Genomic DNA, 24,290 nt, shown 5'->3' on the forward strand with positions numbered 1-24,290 from the left:
AATATTATTTTTTCTTTTCATTTTTAAAAGAAAATCCAAACATATTTAAATTTTTGATACAATATGCAGCATTTTATATTGAAAAAAACTTGTTGGAAATTACTTTTCTCTTGGTCAATGGAAATAGGAACTTTATTTTTGAATCAGAGAAATATGAAAACATTATAACAATACTATACTCAATGTCATTTGGATTATCAACCCTCAAAGAATGTAATCATGAAAATGAATTTTACAGGCAGATAAAAAGTCAGAAAAAGTCCAATGATAATCCATATAAAAATGTTTAAATGTTATAACATTCAGTGACATGGGTTACAATCTCAATGGATAGTTGAGAAGATGTGAAGAGCGGTGCTTATGACACTAGATATTAATGTATGACTTTAGAAAAAACCTAGTTTCTCTTTTGCATAATGAGATGTTCTCTGAATGGCCACTTCAGAGATTCTGAATATTATAAATCATTAGAACACCAGTTTGAAGTCTGAGAGACCTTCAAAGACTCAGCATGCTAGAATAACTCTCTAAAATTATTTTTTGCATATTTCAGGCACAAGTATCTCTTCATTATTTTTCCTACTGAGTGAACACACATTGAACACTCTATTCTTTAAATTATGTTTTATAGACAATTTATTCAATCATTAGAATGTATGAAAAAATCAAATGTACAGAAGAATAGAATGTCCAAGAGCAGTAGCTTTTGTAAAGAAAGAGACACAGAGACAGAGATAGAGAGAGAAAGAGAGTTTATAACTTATCTTAGATAAATAGGACTGAATAAAAACAGTAATTGTTAAAAATAATTTCTAACAATTGGAAGCATCATTTCAAGTTGTCAAAGTTTTTTTTTTTAATTTAAAAGATTCAAAAAATGATTTGATTTATGCAAATCTATGCCAAAATAAGCTGAATCACATTTCTTAGAAGAGTATCTGCCAATGTTCATGCTGAATCAAGTCAATAATTTGCCAAAAAAGTATTTCATGGTACAGTTTTTAAGCTACACTTTATAAATGCATTAATTTTGCAGAAAATTGATTTTTCTTTCTAATTGACACTAAAATACTTTGAGAATGTTTGCTAATCATTTAATGGACTTTCCTAATTCTTTTTGATAGGAAACTCTGGTTGTATAGCAATTTGTATGAAAAGCATCTGTGGCCATAAGAAATGATGAAAAAGATGATTAAAAAAAGTTGCCAAATTTGTGACTAGAAACAGAATATTGTACACAGTAATAGAAATGATAAACTGTTAATTATTTAACTATTATCAGCAAATCAAGGATCTAGGATAATTCTAAGGGAATTATGAAAGAAGTTGCTATAAACTGCTATAGAAAGGATACATATGGTTTGGATGTACTTTGAATTATATTTTTTACTTTAATTCCTCCTTAAATTGTTCTCAAGTGTAAGTGATATATGTTTTCTTTCACAATATGATATACATGGAAATATGTATTCTAGTATAACACAAGAACAACCTTTATCACATTACATAGCTTATTGTAGAGGGAGAGATGTATTGAAAATTTTCAGAAAAAAATGATTAATAAACATTATATTATATGTAACAGAGAAATACATTTAAAAAAAGAAAAGATGATCTGGGGCTTTAGTGGTCTATAAGTTTAAGATTAACAACCATATGAATTGGAAGTTTAAAAACTAATGAAATAATTATATTCACATTAAATGATTTTTTAGAAATAAATGACTATACATTTTTATGATAAGAACATATGTGGAATAATGCATTTAGTTATAAGTAGCAAATTTTAAGAAAATAAATTTTTGAGGTAAAGAACATCCATATGTCATTAATTACTAGAATAAATTCTGAATCTATGTATTATAAAGATTGCTGCTAATAGACTAGAATTATTAGGATTATTAAGTAATATTTATATAAAACTTTAGGTTTTGCAAAACTGATTTTCCCCTCATTTTATTCACAAAACCCTGGGACAGACTTTCCATGTTTATTTTCATCTTACAGGATTTTTTGTGAAATTTTGAGAAATTGAAGCAAAATGGGTCAATTGATTTGAATGGATTTTCTTCATGAAGAAAAAACCAATCAGTAATATTTAGCCTACAGAATACTTAGATTAAAAGGATCCCCGATAGCTATTTTAAATGATTCACAAGACTTTTAGGATAAAATGAGATTATACTCTACATAGCCTTATAAAGAAGTAGGAAAAAAAGAAGAAAGGAAGAAAGGAAGAAAGGAAGAAAGGAAGAAAGGAAGAAAGAAAGAAAGAAAGAAAGAAAGAAAGAAAGAAAGAAAGAAAGAAAGAAAGAAAGAAAGAAAGAAAGAAAGAAAGAAAGAAAGAAAGAAAGAAAGAAAGAAAGAAAGAAAGAAAGAAAGAAAGAAAGAAAGAAAGAAAGAAAGGGAGGGAGGGAGGAAGGGAAGGAAGGGAGGAAGGAAGGAAGGAAAAAAAAGAAAGAAAGGAAGGAAGGAAAAGTAAGGGCAGAAGGAAGTAAAGAAGAAAAGGAGGAAAAGAGGAAGAAAGAAAGGAATGAAAGGAAGAAGGTAGGGGGGAAATGAACAATTAAAGCTGTGAAAAAGTGAAACTATAAATTAGTTTGGGATTGTGAAGATTAAATTAACTCCCCTGCCCATTTATAGATTTAATCACCAAAGTGTAAACACCTTATTCACACTTGAGAGGGGGAAGTCTGTGACCCAATTATACAATAGTGGGTGACAAACCACAATCAAACAGACTGCATTCTGGGCAGTCCTAAGCAAAGCTTTAGCAGTAATTAGTAGACATAAAAGTGGAGGAAGGCACAGGAAGTGAAGCAAAAGAGCCTCTTAAAAGCAGCTGTCACTTCCTATGAGAGCTGCTTCTGGGATTTCTGAAGTTCTTCCTGTTTGGGACTTCTGACAGCTCTCATTATACAGAGTTCTGAGTCTGAGTTGGAGACTAGTGAAGAATCTGCTGACTGGATCTGATACCCTGTACTTGGAGAGACTGTTCTTGTACCTTTCCCTTTGGACTGACACATATTAGTGAAAAGAGATGAAGCCTTTCCCCAATTTCTGAAGAGACTAGCCTCAGGAGAGACATTGAAAGAGGTCTTGAGAGAGTCTCCCTGCATCCCCAGGTCCTCAGCTACAAGGGTGGAGACCCCTTCTGGCTAAGGACTAACTAACCCTACCTGGATTGAGCCAGGGGTCAGAGCAAAATACTTAGTGTGTAGGCGAAATATCTTACCCTATCCCCTCTCTCTCTCTTACTTTCTTACTTACTTACTCTTTCATACTTTCAGTATTTCTATATTTTGTAAATACATTGTAAATAAATCTCTTTGGAATTAATTAAATTCATGGTGACCCTATATTAAAATAATCCAGTCCAATCTTTTTTTTAATAAAACCCCTTTATTTCTCCTCCTTACAGGAAGTATTGCCTCCCATGTTCAATATTCCCTCTGTCTCCCACATTGGACATTTTGACTAATTTTTAAGTATGTTAGAATGATTATTGTGATTTTTGCACAATGGCTTGATTAGTAAGTTCCCTTTCCTTTCAAAAAGTTGTAGTATTCTACTTAACTTACTTTTAAAAAAGTTGAATCAGAATATTTCATATTTGTAATTAGTGTGAAGTACTAAGAGTTGGTAATAGGGGATGAGTTTTAGAATAGAAGCATCTTTAAGAGTGACGATAGGCTGTTCAGTTAGAATTAGACTGAAGTCCAAAGAACTGATAATTTAATAACAAAAATAGTATCCAAAATTATTTCATATCTCTATTCCATTTTAGTGAAGGTAATCCAGTATAACAAGGTTAAATAATATTGTATTTTTTTCAAATGTGTATCTTTTCTTGTAAAGGCAAAGTAAGGAATTTTATACCTGTTTTCTAGTAGGGAAATATGGGTTTCTATTAACTGAAAGCAAGGGTTTATTTTTGTACTGGAAATATTGGCTGTAGCAATAAGAGAAGAAAAAGAAATTGAAAGAGTTAAAGTAGGCAATGAGGAATATAAGCTATCATTCTTTGCAGATATGATGGCATGCTTAGAGAATCTGAGAGAATCAACTAAAAATCTAATTGAAATAATAATTTTAGCAAAGTTACAGGATGCAAAATAAACCCACATCAATCATCAGTATTTAAATATGTTACCAGCAAAGAGAGAGAAATTTCATTTAAAATAACTCTAAATAATATAAAATATTTGGGAATCTTTGCCAAGACAAATATAGAAATTAAATGAACACAATTACAAAACACTTCTTACAAAAATAAAGTTAGATCTAAACAATTGAAAAAAAAAACATTGATTGCTCAATAGTAGTCTGAGATTATATAATAAAAATGACAATTCTACCTAAATTAATTCATTTATTCAATGCCATACCAATATGAAAATTATTTTATATAACCAGAAAAAAATAATAACAATATTCCTCTGGAAGAAAAATTGATTAAGACTATCAAGAGAATTAATGAAAATAAAAGTGAAGCATGGTGGCCTAATAGTACCATGTCTTAAATTATACTATAAAGGAGTAATCACCAAAATTATCTGGTACTGGCTAAGAAATAGAAGAGTATATCAATGGAATAGATTAGGGATAAATCCCCTTAGCAATCTACTATTTGATAAACCCAAAGTTCCCTGATTTTTTAAATAAGAACTCACTATTTGAAATAAAATCTGGGAAAACTGGAAAATAGTATTGCAAAAATTAAGTATAGACCAAAATCTCACACCATATACCAAGATAAAGCCAAAATTAGTATCTGATTTATATATAAAAGTTTGTACTATAAGTTATTAGGGAGGATAAAATAGTTTACCCATCAGATCTATGGAGAAGGGGAGAATTTATGACCAAAGAAAAGAGATAGCATTACAAGATGTAAAAAGAATAATTTTATAATAGTAAATTTAAATGGTTTTGGACAAACAAAACCAGGTTAGAAGGGAAACAAAAAAATGTTATTAAAATAGTTTTTATTAATTTCTACTGAGAAACAGATTTAAGGCCTAAAGAGCCTTATTAATTTTTAATAACTTGGGTAGATAGGTAGATCCATAGTGGTTATAATATTAGACAGTGAAAACAGGAGAGTAAGTGAGGGCTGTGGCCTAGCAGAAGATACTTCCTTCTGAGGCAGATAGATTTAGAGTTTCTAGAGAAATTTTAGTAAGTATTGGGATCTGGGGTATAGCGTATAAGCTATTATAAGATTACCTTCACTTTCCTCTTTCCTCTTTCCTATCTGTATTTCCTAATAAAGAACTTTTATTTTCCATTTAATAAACTGGTCTACTGGCTTTTGACCAAACTCCTCCCCCTCCCTTATTTAACACCTAACACTGTGAAAAGTTCTATAATACATTTCTCTGATAAAAGTCTTATTTCTTATACATATAGAGAACTAAGTTAATTTTATCAGAATCCAAATTATTCCTCAATTGTTAATGGTCAAAAGATATGAATAAGCAATTTTCGGATTGAAGAAATCAAAGCCATCAATAATCAAACTTGTACAAAAAATAATTATAGCAGTCCCTTTTTAGTGGCAAAGAATTGGAATTGAGGGATGATCATCACTTGGGGAATAGATGAATAACTTGTGGTATATGTTGATAATGGAATACTATTATACTATAAGAAAGAGTGAGCAGGTTAATTTCATAAAGAACTGGAAAGACCTTCATGGACTGTGACAGAACTATCTACTCTCAGTAATACAATAATACATGATAATTCTGAGGGAATTATGATGAAGAATGCTATCCATTTCCAGAGTAAGAATTGTTGGAGTCAGAATATTGATCAAAGCCTATCATTTTTCACTTTAATTTATTCTCATTTTCATTTTAGTGTTTTGGCTTTATATGATTATTCTCCTACAAAATGAACAATATGGAGATATGTTTTACATTATGATATATATATATACATATATATATATATTTATATATATATATATATGACACAGATTGAATTGTTTGCTAGCTATGAAAGGAGGCAGAGAAGTGAAGAAAGGAGACAGTATGGATCATACAGCTTTGGAAATATTTTATGGAAATTTATTAAATGTAATTGGAAAAAATAAAATATTTTCTAATTAATAAAAATTGAATAAAGTTTGGTTGTCTAGCCATGTTGAAGGAAGTAAAGTATGTGATGACATCTTCCTTTTATGGATGAAGACCTGCCTCTCATGATGAAATAATGTCAGGGGAATTGAGATCTCTAAGCTCACCTTATCTTTCAAAATATCCACCAAATTCAGACTGTTGGGGTATGTCAGCCTGTCAGACCTATCAGAAATAATACACTACTCCCTTTATAAACAAGAAATAGCACTCATTCAAACTTTCATTTTTGCAGGAGGTTGGTGAAAACATGCATTCTTTGTTAATGGGAATTGTATGACTCCATTAATAAACAATGTTATTCTCAGAAAAATGGCCTCTCATTCCACATAAGTAAAGATCCAAATGCTACAATAGTTAGTAAATGAGGCAATATTTGAATATTTATTATATAATGCCAAATCTGAAAGCCTAGAAATTATATAACTACTTCACACATCACATGGGTTCCCCAGCTATAATCCTTTAATACCACCATATGACTTTTCTGAAGATAAATTTCCTGATTTATTCTCATTAATATTCTTATGCCACTTAGTAGTAAAGAATCCTTGGCTACATGTACTAATTAATGAGGTATGTATTAACTTCATACTATGTACCAGGTAGTGGATAGTTGGTACAGTAGAAATAGTGCCAGCTCTACAGTCATAATATAAATATATGCATTCTCTCTGTCTCTATGTCTCTCTGTCTCTCTCTGATTCTCTCTGTCTCTCTTTATGTCTCTCTCTCTGTCTGTCTGTCTCTGTCTCTGTCTCTCTTTCTCTCTGTCTCTGTCTGATTCTCTCTGTCTCTCTTTATGTCTCTCTCTCTGTCTGTCTCTCCCTCTCTCTTTCTCTCTCTTGTGAAGATGGGATTAACTCTCCCTTGCCCATTTTTAGATTTAATTATCAGAAGCATATATACCCCACTTACACTTGAGTGGGGGAGGTCTGTGAACCACATGGTGATAGTGGGTGATGAATTAGAATCAACTGATTGTCCCCTGGGCAGTCATAAGCAAAGCTTTAGCTGGAATTGGTACACATAAAATGGAAGAAAGTCACAGGAAGTGACAAAAAGGAATAGTCTTTAAAAATGCCAAGAACTTCCCGTAAAGGGGTCTTTCACCTTGAACTTGATCTTGAAGCAGCTCCAGTTTGAGACCTCAGACTGCTCTTGGACTTTTCCCTTAGAACTATCACATAGGGTGAATGAAAAAGAATGACTCCTCTCATGGATTTTCTGAAGGGACTAGCCTTAGGAGAGTCCTTTTGACAATGGGTTCCTGCATCTGCAGCTCCTCTGCTCAAGGCCAAGGCCCCTGTGGCTAAGGGCTAATTAGCCCTGCCTGCATTAAGTCAAGGGTCAGAACAAAGTAGTCTAGCTCATTGAGCAAGCTTTCTTATTCTGCCCTCTTTTTCATTTCTCTACTTTCACACTTTCCCTCAATAGTATAAAAATTTGCTAAAACAATTCATTTTGGGATAGATTCAATTCCTGGCATCCCTATTAATAAATAATTTACTCCAACTTTTTATATTAACCCCTTCATTCTGACCCTTACACTCTCTGCCTCTCTCTCTCCTGTAAATGGGGATGTGTACAACACATGTAAATATGCCTATAATTATGGACATGCCGACATGCAAAGGGACACATAAATGTACACTTATGTTTAAATATATGCATAAATAATTGTAATTATATTCATTAATGATTTTAATAACATTGAATATGTACATATATATGAAATCACATAGTTATAAATACCCAGATGAAAAGGCACACATGTATATGTATAGAAGTATCTGTATATACATGCATGTGAGTGTATATATGAATATATGTATGTGGATATTCAATAGATTAAAAGTGTACTACTTTGTATATTTGAAATAAATCAATGGAACTTTAGCAGGAAAAAATTCTTGACTAAGGTTTTCCCTTTGAAGAATTTTCTTTCTTTTACAAGAAACATATATATTTTTTTAATTTTTTAAAAATATTTTTCCGACTTCCAGGTAAGATGGCGGCTTAGAGAAAGCTCAAGTTCAGATCTCCGGAAAAACCTTCCCGACCGATCTCAAACTATAAGCTCCTAAGGCGCCGAAATTCAAAACGATCAACAGCACAGACCCTGGGAAGCCTCCTCCTGGACCTGGACCCGGTTCAAAAGGTACTGCTCCCCTCAAAAGCCAGAACCCGAGATCACTCGGACCGCAGGGGTAGGAGCACAGAGTCCAAGGCTCCCGGAAGCTGCGGCTGGCTGGGCTCAGAGAGCAGAACCCTCAGGGCCTTCTACCCGAGTCCCAGTGAAAGTTACTGCCTGGGGCTCCCGCTACAGAGAGCTGGTCGAAACAACAGCAACCCTCAGGGCGGGCAAGACAGCCTCAGGGGCTGGATCCTGCTATCCAAGTCTCAGTGAAAGTCCTTGCCGGGAGCTTGGGAAAGCTGCAGCCCATCCCCCCGCAGGCCAACGAAACAGCCTCACAGCCAGCGATTCTGAAGGCAACTTCCTGAAAGCAACGTGGTCCGACCCTTCCACTCCAGTTCCAGTGAGGCATATTCAGTTTAACCCAGGGAAAGTCATAGAACCATCTGCCCAGGACTAAAGCCTCTGAACACCAGACAGAGACAAAAAAAGCCAATCCTCCACATTCAGAGATGGAAAACTCCACAGAAGCACAGAAGCCCCAAAATACCAAGAAAAATAAGAAGAAAGGGGCGACTTTGGACACATTCTATGGAGCCAAAATACAAAATACAGAGCAGATAGAAGATAATATAAAAGAAAATGCTCCAAAACCTTCCAAAGGAAATGGAAACTCTCCACAAACCTATGAAGAATTTGAATCAGAAATGACCAAAAAGATGGAAGCCTTCTGGGAGGAAAAGTTGGAAATAATGCAAAAGAAATTCACGCATCTACAAAACCGGTATGATGAAACTGAAAAGGAAAACCAGGCTTTAAAGGCCAGAATCAGGCAGCTGGAAGACAACGATCGTGTAAAAGAGCAAGAATTAATAAAGCAAAGCCAAAATACCAAGAAATTAGAAGAGAACATAAAATATCTCACCGACAAGGTGATAGATCTGGAAAATAGGGGGAGAAGGGATAATTTAAGAATAATTGGACTCCCAGAAAAGCCAGAAATAAACACCAAACTGGACATGGTGATACAAGATATAATCAAAGAAAATTGCCCAGAGATTCTAGAACAAGGGGGCAATACAGCCACTGACAGAGCTCACAGAACACCTTCTACACTAAACCCCCAAAAGACAACTCCCAGGAATGTAATTGCCAAATTCCAAAGCTATCAAACAAAAGAAAAAATCCTACAGGAAGCCAGAAAAAGACAATTTAGATATAAAGGAATGCCAATCAGGGTCACACAAGACCTCGCAAGTTCTACTCTGAATGAACGTAAGGCATGGAACATGATCTTCAGAAAGCCAAGAGAGCTGGGTCTCCAACCAAGAATCAGCTACCCAGCAAAACTGACTATATACTTCCAAGGGAAAGTATGGGCATTCAACAAAATAGAAGACTTCCAACTTTTTGCAAAGAAAAGACCAGAGCTCTGTGGAAAGTTTGATACCGAAAATCAAAGAGCAAGGAATACCTGAAAAGGTAAATATTAAGGAAAGGGGAAAATGTTATCTTCTTCTTTTACTCAAACTCTCTTCTATAAGGACTACATTTATATCAACCTATGTATACTAATATGTGGGGAAAATGTAATGTATAAATAGGGGGTAAAGAAAGACCAAATAGAATAATCATTCTCACACAAAGATTCATATGGGAAGGGGAGGGGAAGAAAACTCCTATAAGAAGGAGAGGAAGAGGGCGGGGGGGGGGTTTACTTAAACCTCAATCTCAGGGAAATCAACTCTGAGAGGGAAAAACATACAGATCCATTGGGATCTTGAATTCTATCTTACCCAACAAGGGTAAGGAGAAGGGAAAACCAAGGGGGGGAGGGGGAGAGGGAGAACAAAAAGGGAGGGAAAGAGAGGGGGGAAGGGGAGGGAACAAAAAGGGAGGGACTAAAAAGGGAAACATCAAGGGAGGGGACAAGGGGGACTGTTTCAAAGTAAATCACTGGACTAAAAGGTAGAGCCGAAGAAGAATAGGTTAGAATTAGGGAAGGCAATCAAAATGCCAGGGAGTCCACAAATGACAATCATAACTTTGAACGTGAATGGGATGAACTCACCCATAAAACGTAGACGAATAGCAGAATGGATTAGAATCCAAAACCCTACCATATGTTGTCTTCAAGAAACACACATGAGGCGGGTTGACACCCACAAGGTCAGAATTAAAGGATGGAGTAAGACCTTCTGGGCTTCAACTGATAGAAAGAAGGCAGGAGTGGTAATCATGATATCTGATAAAGACAATGCAAAAATAGACCTGATCAAAAGGGATAGGGAAGGTAATTATATTTTGTTAAAAGGGACTATAGACAATGAGGAAATATCATTAATCAATATGTATGCACCAAATAATATAGCACCCAAATTTCTAATGGAGAAACTAGGAGAATTGAAGGAAGAAATAGACAATAAAACCATACTAGTGGGAGACTTAAACCAACCATTATCAAATTTAGATAAATCAAATCAAAAAATAAATAAGAAAGAGGTAAAAGAAGTGAATGAAATCTTAGAAAAATTAGAATTAATAGACATATGGAGAAAAATAAATAGGGATAAAGAGGAATACACCTTCTTCTCAGCACCACATGGCACATTCACAAAAATTGACCATACATTAGGTCACAGAAACATAGCACACAAATGCAGAAAAGCAGAAATAATGAATGCAGCCTTCTCAGATCACAAGGCAATAAAAATAATGATTAGTAATGGTACATGGAAAACCAAATCTAAAACCAATTGGAAATTAAACAATATGATACTCCAAAACCGTTTAGTTAAAGAAGAAATCATAGAAACAATTAATAATTTCATCGAGGAAAATGACAATGGCGAAACATCCTTTCAAACCTTTTGGGATGCAGCCAAAGCAGTAATCAGAGGTAAATTCATATCCCTGAATGCTTATATTAACAAACAAGGGAGAGCAGAGATCAATCAATTGGAAATGAAAATGAAAAAACTGGAAAGCGATCAAATTAAAAACCCCCAGCAGAAAACCAAATTAGAAATCCTAAAAATTAAGGGAGAAATTAATAAAATCGAAAGTGATAGAACTATTGATTTAATAAATGAGACAAGAAGCTGGTACTTTGAAAAAACAAACAAAATAGACAAGGTACTGGTCAATCTAATTAAAAAAAGGAAGGAAGAAAAGCAAATTCACAGCATTAAAGATGAAAAGGGGGACAGCACCTCTGATGAAGAGGAAATTAAGGCAATCATTAGAAATTACTTTGCCCAATTATATGGCAATAAATACACCAATTTAGGAGAAATGGATGAATATATACAAAAATACAAACTGCCTAGACTAACAGAAGAGGAAATAGAATTCCTAAATAATCCCATATCAGAAATTGAAATCCAACAAGCCATCAAAGAACTTCCTAAGAAAAAGTCCCCAGGGCCTGATGGATTCACCTGTGAATTCTATCAAACATTCAGAGAACAGTTAATCCCAATACTACACAAACTATTTGACATAATAAGCAAAGAGGGAGTTCTACCAAACTCCTTTTATGACACAAACATGGTACTGATTCCAAAACCAGGCAGGTCAAAAACAGAGAAAGAAAACTATAGGCCAATCTCCCTAATGAATATAGATGCAAAAATCTTAAATAGGATACTAGCAAAAAGACTCCAGCAAGTGATCAGAAGGATCATTCACCATGATCAAGTAGGATTCATACCAGGGATGCAGGGCTGGTTCAACATTAGGAAAACCATCCACATAATTGACCACATCAACAAGCAAACTAGCAAGAACCACATGATTATCTCAATAGATGCAGAAAAAGCCTTTGATAAAATACAACACCCATTCCTATTAAAAACACTAGAAAGCATAGGAATAGAAGGGTCATTCCTAAAAATAATAAACAGTATATATCTAAAACCAACAGCTAATATCATCTGCAATGGGGATAAACTAGATGCATTCCCAATAAGATCAGGAGTGAAACAAGGATGCCCATTATCACCTCTACTATTTGACATTGTACTAGAAACACTAGCAGTAGCAATTAGAGAAGATAAAGGAATTGAAGGCATCAAAATAGGCAAGGAGGAGACCAAGTTATCACTCTTTGCGGATGACATGATGGTTTACTTAAAGAATCCTAGAGATTCAACCAAAAAGCTAATTGAAATAATCAACAACTTTAGCAAAGTTGCAGGATACAAAATAAACCCACATAAATCATCAGCTTTTCTATATATCTCCAACACAGCTCAGCAGCAAGAACTAGAAAGAGAAATCCCATTCAAAATCACCTTAGACAAAATAAAATACCTAGGAATCTATCTCCCAAGACAAACACAGGAACTATATGAACACAACTACAAAACACTCGCCACACAACTAAAACTAGACTTGAACAAATGGAAAAACATTAACTGCTCATGGATAGGACGAGCCAATATAATAAAAATGACCATCCTACCCAAACTTATTTATCTATTTAGTGCCATACCCATTGAACTACCAAAATACTTCTTCACTGATTTAGAAAAAACTATAACAAAGTTCATTTGGAAGAACAAAAGATCAAGGATATCCAGGGAAATAATGAAAAAAAACACACATGATGGGGGCCTTGCAGTCCCTGACCTAAAACTATATTACAAAGCAGCAGTCATCAAAACAATTTGGTACTGGCTAAGAAACAGAAAGGAAGATCAGTGGAATAGACTGGGGGAAAGCGACCTCAGCAAGACAGTATACGATAAACCCAAAGATCCCAGCTTTTGTGACAAAAATCCACTATTCGATAAAAACTGCTGGGAAAATTGGAAGACAGTGTGGGAGAGACTAGGAATAGATCAACACCTCACACCCTACACCAAGATAAATTCAAAATGGGTGAGTGACTTAAACATAAAGAAGGAAACCATAAGTAAATTGGGTAAACATAGAATAGTATACATGTCAGACCTTTGGGAGGGGAAAGGCTTTAAAACCAAGCAAGATATAGAAAGAATCACAAAATGTAAAATAAATAATTTTGACTACATCAAACTAAAAAGCTTTTGTACAAACAAAACCAATATAACTAAAATCAGAAGGGAAACAACAAATTGGGAAAAAATCTTCATAGAAACCTCTGACAAAGGTTTAATTACTCATATTTATAATGAGCTAAATCAATTGTACAAAAAATCAAGCCATTCTCCAATTGATAAATGGGCAAGGGAAATGGATAGGCAGTTCTCAGATAAAGAAATCAAAACTATTAACAAGCACATGAAGAAGTGTTCTACATCTCTTATAATCAGAGAGATGCAAATCAAAACAACTCTGAGGTATCACCTCACACCTAGCAGATTGGCTAACATGACGGCTATGGAAAGTAATGAATGCTGGAGGGGATGTGGCAAAATAGGGACATTAATTCATTGCTGGTGGAGCTGTGAAATGATCCAACCATTCTGGAGGGCAATTTGGAACTATGCCCAAAGAGCGACAAAAGAATATCTACCCTTTGACCCAGCCATAGCACTGCTGGGTCTGTACCCCAAAGAGATAATGGACACAAAGACTTGTACAAAAATATTCATAGCTGCGCTCTTTGTGGTGGCCCAAAACTGGAAAACGAGGGGATGCCCATCAATTGGGGAATGGCTGAACAAACTGTGGTATATGTTGGTGATGGAATACTATTGTGCTAAAAGGAATAATAAAGTGGAGAAGTTCCATGGAGACTGGAACAACCTCCAGGAAGTGATGCAGAGCGAGAGGAGCAGAACCAGGAGAACATTGTAAACAGAGACTAATACACTGTGGTATAATTGAACGTAATGGACTTCTCCATTAGTGGCGGTGTAATGTCCCTGAACAACTTGCAGGGATCCAGGAGAAAAAAACACCATTCATAAGCAAAGGATAAACTATGGGAGTGGAAACACCGAGAAAAAGCAACTGCCTGAATACAGAGGTTGAGGGGACATGACAGAGGATAGACTCTAAATGAACACTCTAATGCAAATACTATCAACAAAGCAATGGGTTCAAATCAAGAAAACATCTAATGCCCAGTGGACTTACGCGTTGGCTATGGGGGGTGGGGGGGAGGAAAAGAAAATTATCTATGTCTTTAACGAATAATGCTTAGAAATGATCAAATAAAATATATTTTAAAAAAAATTAAAAAAAAAAGGAAAAAAAAATATTTTTCCACGTTTACATGATTCATTTTCTTTCCCTTCCTTTTCCCTCTTCCCTCCCAGAGATGACAAGGAATTCCACTGGGTTGTACAAATGTTATCACTTGATGCCTATTTCCATATTATTCATTTTTGCTATGGTGCAATCTTTTAAAGCCAAAATCCCAAATCAAAAACATATATATCCTTTGTAGATTATTCAATGAAGTAAGAAATGAGGGTGAATTGTGTTGTACATATTGTTTGAAAATGGTAGAGTAGGGCATGAAGGTTTTTCACCCTCATAATTCCTTCAACAGAAAAACAAAAGTAACTCCTCAGAATCATTGCAATATGTGGCAAAAACTACAGATAACCAGAATAAACCGGAACACCCTGGGAAGAGCTATTTCTGCTTCAGTCTTGGCTCAGTCAACCCATATTGGCCCATATCTAAGGACTGAAGGAGTGGAAACCAAGGAGCCTCCTAGATCTGGGCCCTGAGGACAAGAGCTCAGGCCTTGCTACTGATGAAGAAAGATGTGGAGACTCAAGGAACAAGGATTAGACAGCTACTCTGACCCAGTTTGTGGCAGCATAAGAGGAGGATGGAGAAAGAAGTGTATACCAGTGGATGTGGTTAATGAGGGTTTGAGATCCTCTCTGCTATGGTCACTCTTGGGAGAGTGGAGTCCCTGTGTGCTGCCACATGGAGAAGCAGATTGACTGCTTGCAGTTCCAGTAACAGTATTGCCCATTGGATGTGGTCAGAATACCTGTGAATGGTCACAGACTGGTGCTTAAGTGTAGAAGTTAAAACAGGTCCCACACTTTAGAAAAAGAAAAATTACATGGAACAAGGTAAAAACAAGCATAAAATCTTGAAACTTAAGGCAACATCCCCCAGCACAATAGGAACTCTGAGAATCCAGTAAAAAGTGAGTATTTAATCTATTGGCTTGGATGCTGCAATTAAAAATAATTAAAAATAATATTAAATAAAAAATGATGAAACATAGCAGAAAGAATGTAAGTATTGATAACTATTATGGAGACAGAGAAGATTATGGCTTGACCTTAGAGACAGTGAAGTAAAAACATATAGTTCATAAACATCAGAAACTCAGAAAAGACTTCAAAACCCAAATGAAGGAGGTTGAGGAAAAATAAAAAATAAGTTAAAAAAAAACAAATAAGAGCAATGCCAGAAAATTATGAAAGCTGGATCACCAAAATGGAAAAGGATATCCAGAAGTCCACAGAAGAAAATAATGGATTAAGAAACAGAATTGGACAAGGAGAAGCTAATAATTTTCTAAGTAATACAGCAAAATCAAAAGAATAAAATAACTGAAGAGAATATTAATTGCCCTACCCCCCACACACACACCACCACCACCACCAACAACAACAACAACAATAAACAAAAAGAACAAGAACAAAAAACAACTAACCTGGTAAATAGAGATCAAGTAGAAATAATATAAGAATTTTTAGATGCCAAGAAAATTGCCATCACAAAAAGTGTTTAAACACTGAACTGCAAGAAATCATTAAGGAAAACTGATCACAAATTCTAGAATCAGAGGGCAAAAGAGAAATTGAAGAAAAAAACACACTATTTCTACCTCAAAGATGCAAATGCCCAGGAACATCATTAAGTTCCATAGCTCCCAGGTAAAGAAGAAAATACTTCAAGCAATAAGGAAAAAAAAAACAAACATACAAGGAAAACCAAACACACAAAAAAACATGAACCTACAATCAGAATAACACAAGAGCTAGCAGCCACAACATTAAAATAATGCAGAAAATAGAATGTAGCATTTTTCAGATTAATGTAACTGGGCTTGCAACCAAAACTAGCAAAGATGACTAAAATTATAAAATGTTAAAAAAAATAGATATTTAATGAACTACAGAATTTTCAGATATTTCTGGAGGAAAATCCAGAACTTAGCAGAAAATTTTATCTACAAGAAACATGCAAAGGAAATGAATGACTTGTCATTAGCAACTCAAAGGTAAAATTGTTTTAGTTCTGTATGGGAAAATGCCATTTATGGCTCCTAAAAATGGTTTGATTGCCTGCATAATTTGCAGGTGTGTATATGGATGGATGACTTGAGGTTGAGGTGAAATGCAACAGAATGATCTGTAATGGTAGTGGAATTGAACAGGAGAAGGTAGGATGGAATCTCATACTTAGGAGGAATAAGTGGAAGAATTTCCATGGAAAAGGAGAGAAAGGAATTGAGAGCTGGTAGTTCTAGAAGTCTACTCTCATCAGACCTGGGATAAAAAGATAACAGCAAACACAATTAGAATAGTAATTTTTAAATGTATAGAGAAACAGGAAAGTAGGGGGATGAGATAAGGGAGGGGTTAGGAGTGGGTTAAACAAAAGAAGGACAAGGGGATAGGAAAAGAGAGGGAAACCTAGAGGGGATAAGAGAATTAAGAAGTAGAATGGAATAGTTGGGAGATGAAGAAGGGATTTTGAAAAAGTGGATACAATCTAAAAAAATTTAAAAAGTAAGGAGAAAGGGATAAAAGAAATGCACTGCTAGTAACTAAGATATTCAACATAATTTGGATGAATTCATCCAGGAGAAGAAAATAAATAATAGAAAAGATTTTTAAATGAAAAAAAAAACAATACAAGATATGATTTGCAAGAAACACTGAAAATAAAAAACACAGAGTGAAGGAAAGGGGTTGGAACAGAACATATTAGGCCTAAACTGATTCAGAGATGACAGACAGAAATTGTTATGATTGAAAAGTTTGAACAGGGGAACTGTATTATGTTGGGAGGGATATTATGGATAATGAAGCATTATCATTATTGGAATTCTATACACAAAATGTTATAACATCCATATTTTAAGATAAAAAATGAATGAAATATAGATGGAAATATTTAACAAAATAATAATAGTAAGGACCTTGAATTTTTGCCCTCTCAGAACTAGGTAAATCTAACTAAAAATAAATAAAATATAAGTTAAAGAGATGAATGAAACCTGAGATAAGTTAAATATGACTGATATCTGGAGATTATGCACACAGCTACATGAGGTTAGTAGTGGATCTAAGCCTCAGCATGAATATAATCCAAAAATAGTTTCTTCTGGGACAACAATGGCTTGGAATATATAAATATTCTGAATAAGTTTTACTTTAACAATCATCATATCATGGAAGTATTTGTGCATTCCTGAGTTTGTGGTAATAGAACAAAGATTTCACTATGTATGATCAAGTTGTAAATACTTGATCTTGGAATAACTATGGTCCTAGTAAGAGAATTTGTTTGCTGCTTAATCTAGCTAAATATAGTCATGATAATGCATATTAACTGAGAATCAGACAATCTAAGTTAATGAAATTAAATGTTGATGGGAACATGGAGAACAGGTTCAATATTACATTGCCAGAGTAGCAATAAATTGTACTTTTTGTTTGTTTTTTTTTAAACTGGTAATATATTAAGAATTGTTAAGCTGTTGATGCTCATTGATCTAGGCATCCCATAACCAGGATTAGCCCCCAGGTCATTATTGAGGGGTAAAAGCTGAATATGTATAAAAATATTCATGGAATTCATTTGTTTATGTCAAAAAACTGAAATACATACAATGATTGGGAGAAATGGCTGAATAGACTGAGATATTTGAATTTAATTTGTTATATTTTGTTATTAGAAATGATTGATATTGGAAATAAAATACAAAAATATATGAAGAGAAAAGAAAATATGAATAATATATACTATGATTACATTAAAAATAGCAACCACAGGATCAAGAAAAAAGTATCCAAATAATACAAATTCAAAGGGGAACTCCAAAGCACAGGATGTTTTTATTTGCATACATATATAACTTACATATTTGAAACAAATTGTAAATATTGTGGACTTCATATTTTAGAACATAGTTTTATACATTTATTTAATTTTTGTTGTAATTGGTGATTATTAAGTATATAATAAAATTTTGTTTAAAAACTGTGTTTTATATATGAGTGTAATAGTACACTAATGAGAAATGTGCAATTAATTTTTTTGGTTCAAATGCAATTTGCAGGAAGGAGAAGAATTTGCAATAAGTTTTCAGAGTGTAGTGTCTGAAATGCTTCAGAAGCAATAGTTCTCAATTTTTAGTTACTTAATATTAGTGACCTACCAAAGACAATTTAAACTAGCCAGTCCACAATTTCAAAGGCACTGATGAAGAAAAAGAGCACAGCAAGAGAGAGAGAGAGTTTGGTAAAAGTGAACCAGGGACAAGAGCCTGTGTAGCCAGAAATGAGGTCAGGAATCTCCCAGGCATACCAACTTTAGCTTAAAACACAGCTAAAGAGTTAGGATCTAGGGGATATATAAGTCCAGAGGAGAAGCATGAGAATCTTTCTACTTCTGTGCTTGAACTGATGGAGGATAGCCATCACTACTGTGGAAGAATATAAGACAAAAGTCAAATAAATGAATTATATATCTATATATATCTATATCTATCTATCTATCTATATAAATCTTTTCTCAAGAGTGATCTATCATCCCTCATCTTTCACCTTATCCTTTCTATTAATAAATCATTAAAATTTCTGGTCTAGTCCCAAACCCATATTTTTTATTATAACATATGCCTTGTGATTTTATCACTCAGTCTCTCCTTTGTACTCTCCTTTGTATATCCCAAGACATTTTGTGGTGAGCTGAGGATGTCAACAAGAGAGAACAGAAAGAAGGTTTACCCTAGATACATTGTGGAGGGTATTATAGCAAATTATATGATCTTATGATTACGTCCGTATACATCTATTCTTTAGAGGTTTTGCATTATTATCAGGCTCAGTATCCCTTTTCCCAGTAATGGAGATTATAACACATCTAATATGCCTTATTTTGTACAATTCATCCATCAGTCTTACAGCAAGAATTTATTAAGCACCTACCATATTATTGGAAGTATACTAGTTATTAGTGATATAAGTCCTAGTATGAGATAGTCCTTTCTCTTGGGAAAATTCCATCCTAATAGGAACGTATAACATAATATTTCTGAAGATCATAAAATCCTGTTCTCCACAATGACTTACCACCGTACAAAAAATCCCAAAATCTCTAATATATTTTCAATTTCTCATTAGATTAAAATTTAATGTCTTTTTTCCCATATTGATGATTATCAACTGCCCTGAACTTAGATTCCCAATTCCTCTTTCATTATTTATTGTATTCTTTCCATTCCAGTTGAGTTGATCCACCTTTAATCCTCTCATATATGCCATAAAATATATTTTTAATTTCATCTCTGAGTCTGCCTAAGACATTAACACCCTATATTTTAGTCAAAGTAAGCTGAATTGTTTCAAGAAGTCTTCAGTTTCTGACTCCTAAGTATATTAAAAAAAAAACCCTCATTTTCCCAAAGATCATTGAGTGCCTCTGATAAGGAAGGTATTTGCTAAACATTCGGGACTCACAGATATTACAGCCAAATGAAATTTGTCCTCTAGGAGCTTATATTCTATATGTAATCGATGATAATAGTATTCCAGCATTTATATTTTTTTCTCTATATCACAGCTAATTATCTGACCTGTCCAAGTTTCAATAACTTCCCATTTTTAAGCCTTATATGTTTTATCTGATAATAGAGCATTAATAACTGTTCTGAGGAAACTAATTTAATTCTGTGTTAATTGCTTATTAATAAAATCTACAATATTCACTTCAATGTCAAAATGCTAGCTCTTACACTAAGGTTAAAGGAGAACTCCTTCCCTTGGTAAATCTAGGAATGAAATTGTATACCTTCTCTAAAGGCATTTGTTCCTTACGTAGATTTGGGTAGGTTCCATCCAAGTGGGAGTCTGAGTTCTGTTTATATACATGACCAAACTTGAGTTAGACCTGTTCCCAAGGGGTATGGAATTTTGACCCTTTCAACCTCTATAAGACTTGAATCATGAAGAAGAAACCTAAGAAGAATAAAGTGTTTTTCCTTGTGCAGATTTCTAGAAGCTTTTGAAATCTGCCCATGCTCTGCTTTTACCACCCCCCTGATGTTGTAATAACTTGGAAATGGCGTAGAGCTCTTAGGCTACTTATTCATTAAATATTTACCAACTAAAGTTGTCTTTTTCAGATCAGTAGAGGACCTGATGATGTGCTGTCAGGAAGACAGATGGGAATTTTAAATAATCCAAAATCCTGCATTTTTACCTTTGGTCACCGACCATCAATTTATTGGTTATTGCAATATTAGTTAATGAATTCATTTTATACCTAGTCCCTTTATCTCATAATTTTATTTGCAACAGAGATCTTAGAGCAGATGATAGAAGACTGCTGTTTGGGTTTGAATGGAGAAATTTTCCGTAATATGAAGTGAACTTTATGGTAACATTTTTTTCTCTTGAAAAGCTATGACTTAGTAATGTGTCTAGGACAAAATAGTTGCTTAATACCTTTAGAAATCTTGAGATTGTGAAATTAACCAAAAACAAAATAAAATATCCATCAATATTTAGAAATATTTATCATGAATTTACAATAAGCATGAGCAATCGAAAGGAAATTATGATTTTAGTTTGATCAAAGCAAGCCTTAAACAGCTGAATTGAAAATTGTAAATGGGACTTTAATCTTCAGTGCTTAAAAATCTTAGATTAACTGGATGTCTGACTCATGATATTAAAATGAGTTCTTCAAATATAATTTCCTTGGTGCAATTTAAAAATATTTTATGTAGTTTGCACTTTCTTGTTGTAATGTTCTAATTAATTTTCATTGCTTTTTCAGTACTGGTTCTTCTGCTTGTTGTTTTAAGTCCTAAAATACCATCAGATCGGTACTTGGCAAAGCTTCAAAATTATCTAAGGAATTTACATTAAAGCAATTGGTCATTTAAAAAGAACAAAATAACCAAGAAATCTATTTATCAATTATGCAATGTAATTGTACATTTAATATATTTAAAATTGTGAGGGTATTTAAATATTTTAAATTTATAATGAACCAGTATTTTTAAATGTTATTATTTATTTTGCTTTTATAACACAAACTTTTACAAACTACCAACCATTATATATTTTTTAATAACAAAGCAAAGCAATAATATAGGGAAAAGACTGACTATATTGCAAAGTATAATGGGAAATTCTCCATCAATGGAAGGCTTCACCTCTTATTTTCTTAAATATTTCCCTCCCACTTATAATTCATTGAAAATAACACATAAAGGAAAAAAAAAACATAACAAATATGACTAGTTTAACAAAATGACTTTCGTCTTTGAATGTATGCTCTCAGTAAATTGAACATTTATTAAACACCTACAAAATGTCAAACACTGAGTAAAATATTGTGTTACAAAAAAGAGGCAAAACACATCTACTCTTAAGAAAGTAATGTTTAATGGGGACAATAAAGTATTAAACTATGGAGATACTATATACAGAATAAATAGAAATAATCAATAGAGAAAGGCATCAGCAAAATGAGGGATTGGGAATAGCTCCACATAAAAGAAAATTATATTTGTGAACTTGAAGGAAACCTGGGAAAACAGGAAACATGGAGAGAGAGCATCTCAGGAAAAAAAATGATTCCATTCTGAACACTAAAGCCATCACCTCTCAGTCAAGAAATGAATAGGGTATTGCATCAGAGATACTCTAGAAGCATGAGTGGTCATTGTATTGCTCATGCTTTCAACATCTTTTAAATATGTTTCTTCATATTGCTGCTACTATTGTATATATTCTTCTTTTGCTTACTTCTCTCTTCATCAGTTAATACCAGTTTTCCCACTTGGTTTTGAAAGACTCTTTTTCCCCTCACTTTACACAGCATAATATTATTCAATCAGTATCATTCATGTTTAGCCCTTCATCGATAATGAACATGATCTTACTTTTGAGAATCTTTTATTTTTAAAAAAGAAGCACCATAACTTTTTTATGTCTAAATATCACTTCCTTTTTTCCCTTTCTATTCTTTTGGGTAAAGGCAATACAAGGTTACAGCTTATGCAAAAGGCACAATAATTCTTAGTAACATTTGTGAATAGTTTTAAATTTCTTTACACAATATTTGTTCCTTTTCACAAGTCCACCAACAATGCATTAATACCTCTCACCAACTATTCCAACAATTATTAATATCATTTTTTGATGATATTTATAAGTTTGATGGGGAATTTAGCATTGGTTTAATTAACACTTCCCTAACCAATAATGATTTGAAGCATTTTTCATATGACTGAGGAGAGCCTCAAATTCTTCTTTTGAAAATTGTCTGTTCATATCCTCAAATGATTTTTTTTTCAATTGAGAAATGTCAGTACTTGACACTTAATTACTTTGTAAAATTTGAATCAATTCCTTATGTACTTTGGAAATGGGAAATTTATAGAAGAAACATCACAAAGAATTTTATCCTTAATTTCTCCTTTTAAACTTTAATTTATTGTATAAATTTGTTTTCAAAAGAATCAATTTTTTTTTTGAAATTGAAATTATCTATTTAACCTTCTGTGATCCTCCCTATGTCACTTTCTTATTTTTTCTTCTATATATATATAAAGTTTTCCATGTTTACATAATTTGCCAAACATGTCAAATTTTTATAATTAGGTCACTTATCCATTTGGATATTATTTTGATACAATTTTTTAGTTTTGGCCTAAATCAATAATGGACATGATCATAATTTTCAGAATTAATTTTCAGAGTTTCTGCTTACCACTGTCCACATTTCCTAGCATGTTTTGTCAAATAATGTGTGCTATAGCACTCCAATAGCTGGAGTATTTGTCTTTTCAACTCATAGTGTACTAGATATATAGTGAACTAAATATATTAAATATGGTTTTGATATAGTTCACTAAATATATGTTTATAGGTATAGCATACTATTTATATTTTGTAACAGTGAAAATATGGTTTTCAAGACTGTGAATTGCCAAAACTGTAAATATAATTTTGGTGTCTTGATTTTAATCAAAAATAAGTGGTCACCATGGGAAAAATTCCCAAATATGCAAATACCCACGTCAGCTGGGTTTTATGGAGATTTTAAGTAATACAAATGAAGGAATTAAGGGAAGGGAAAGAGGCAGAGTAAGAGGAAATAGTAGAGCCTTAAGAGAGATTAGTCAGTCTTTAATCACTCACCACAAGATTTGTCCCAAGCAAAATTTCCATCCTTCACTGAAATCCTCAACTCCTGAACTGTTTCATAAACCCAGCTCCTCCAACTAACTCAAAACTCCAACTAGTCCAAACTCCAACTAGTCCAAACTCTCAAACTGAACTACAAACTCCCTCAAATTCAATAAGTACCTTCCTTTTAAAAAATTTTCTCTAATGTCACCTCCCCTAATTTTCACATCTACCAATCACATTAGACATTTTCCCCAGGACTGACCATTCTTAGTTCACATCTTCTTTTGTTATCACCTTCTCTGAATAGACTAAAATTTCACACCTCTTGTCTTTTTGTAATTTGCTTGACCTTTTTAGTGATTAATTTAACCTTTATAAGTACTTAGTACCCTTTTATATTAGATCTAAAAATAGACCTAGCTTAAGGTTCTAGTTTTACTATAAGTATGAGTTAGGGACTTTTCATTGTTCATTAAGTAGTTTACAGCTTTATCTTCCCCTAAAGTATGCCTAATTATGGGGTGGAGTAATGTTAAAATTCCCAATACATTCCTGATCAAGTACCTCCATTTGTTACAATAAGGGAATAGCTTAACCAAATCTTCTAAGGTACAGCCGTAGCAGTTTTAAGATTCACAATCCCCTCTGATGATCATTGTGAGACTA

This window comes from Monodelphis domestica, chromosome 1 (assembly GCF_027887165.1).
Source record: "Monodelphis domestica isolate mMonDom1 chromosome 1, mMonDom1.pri, whole genome shotgun sequence".
Classification (NCBI taxonomy): domain Eukaryota; kingdom Metazoa; phylum Chordata; class Mammalia; order Didelphimorphia; family Didelphidae; genus Monodelphis; species Monodelphis domestica.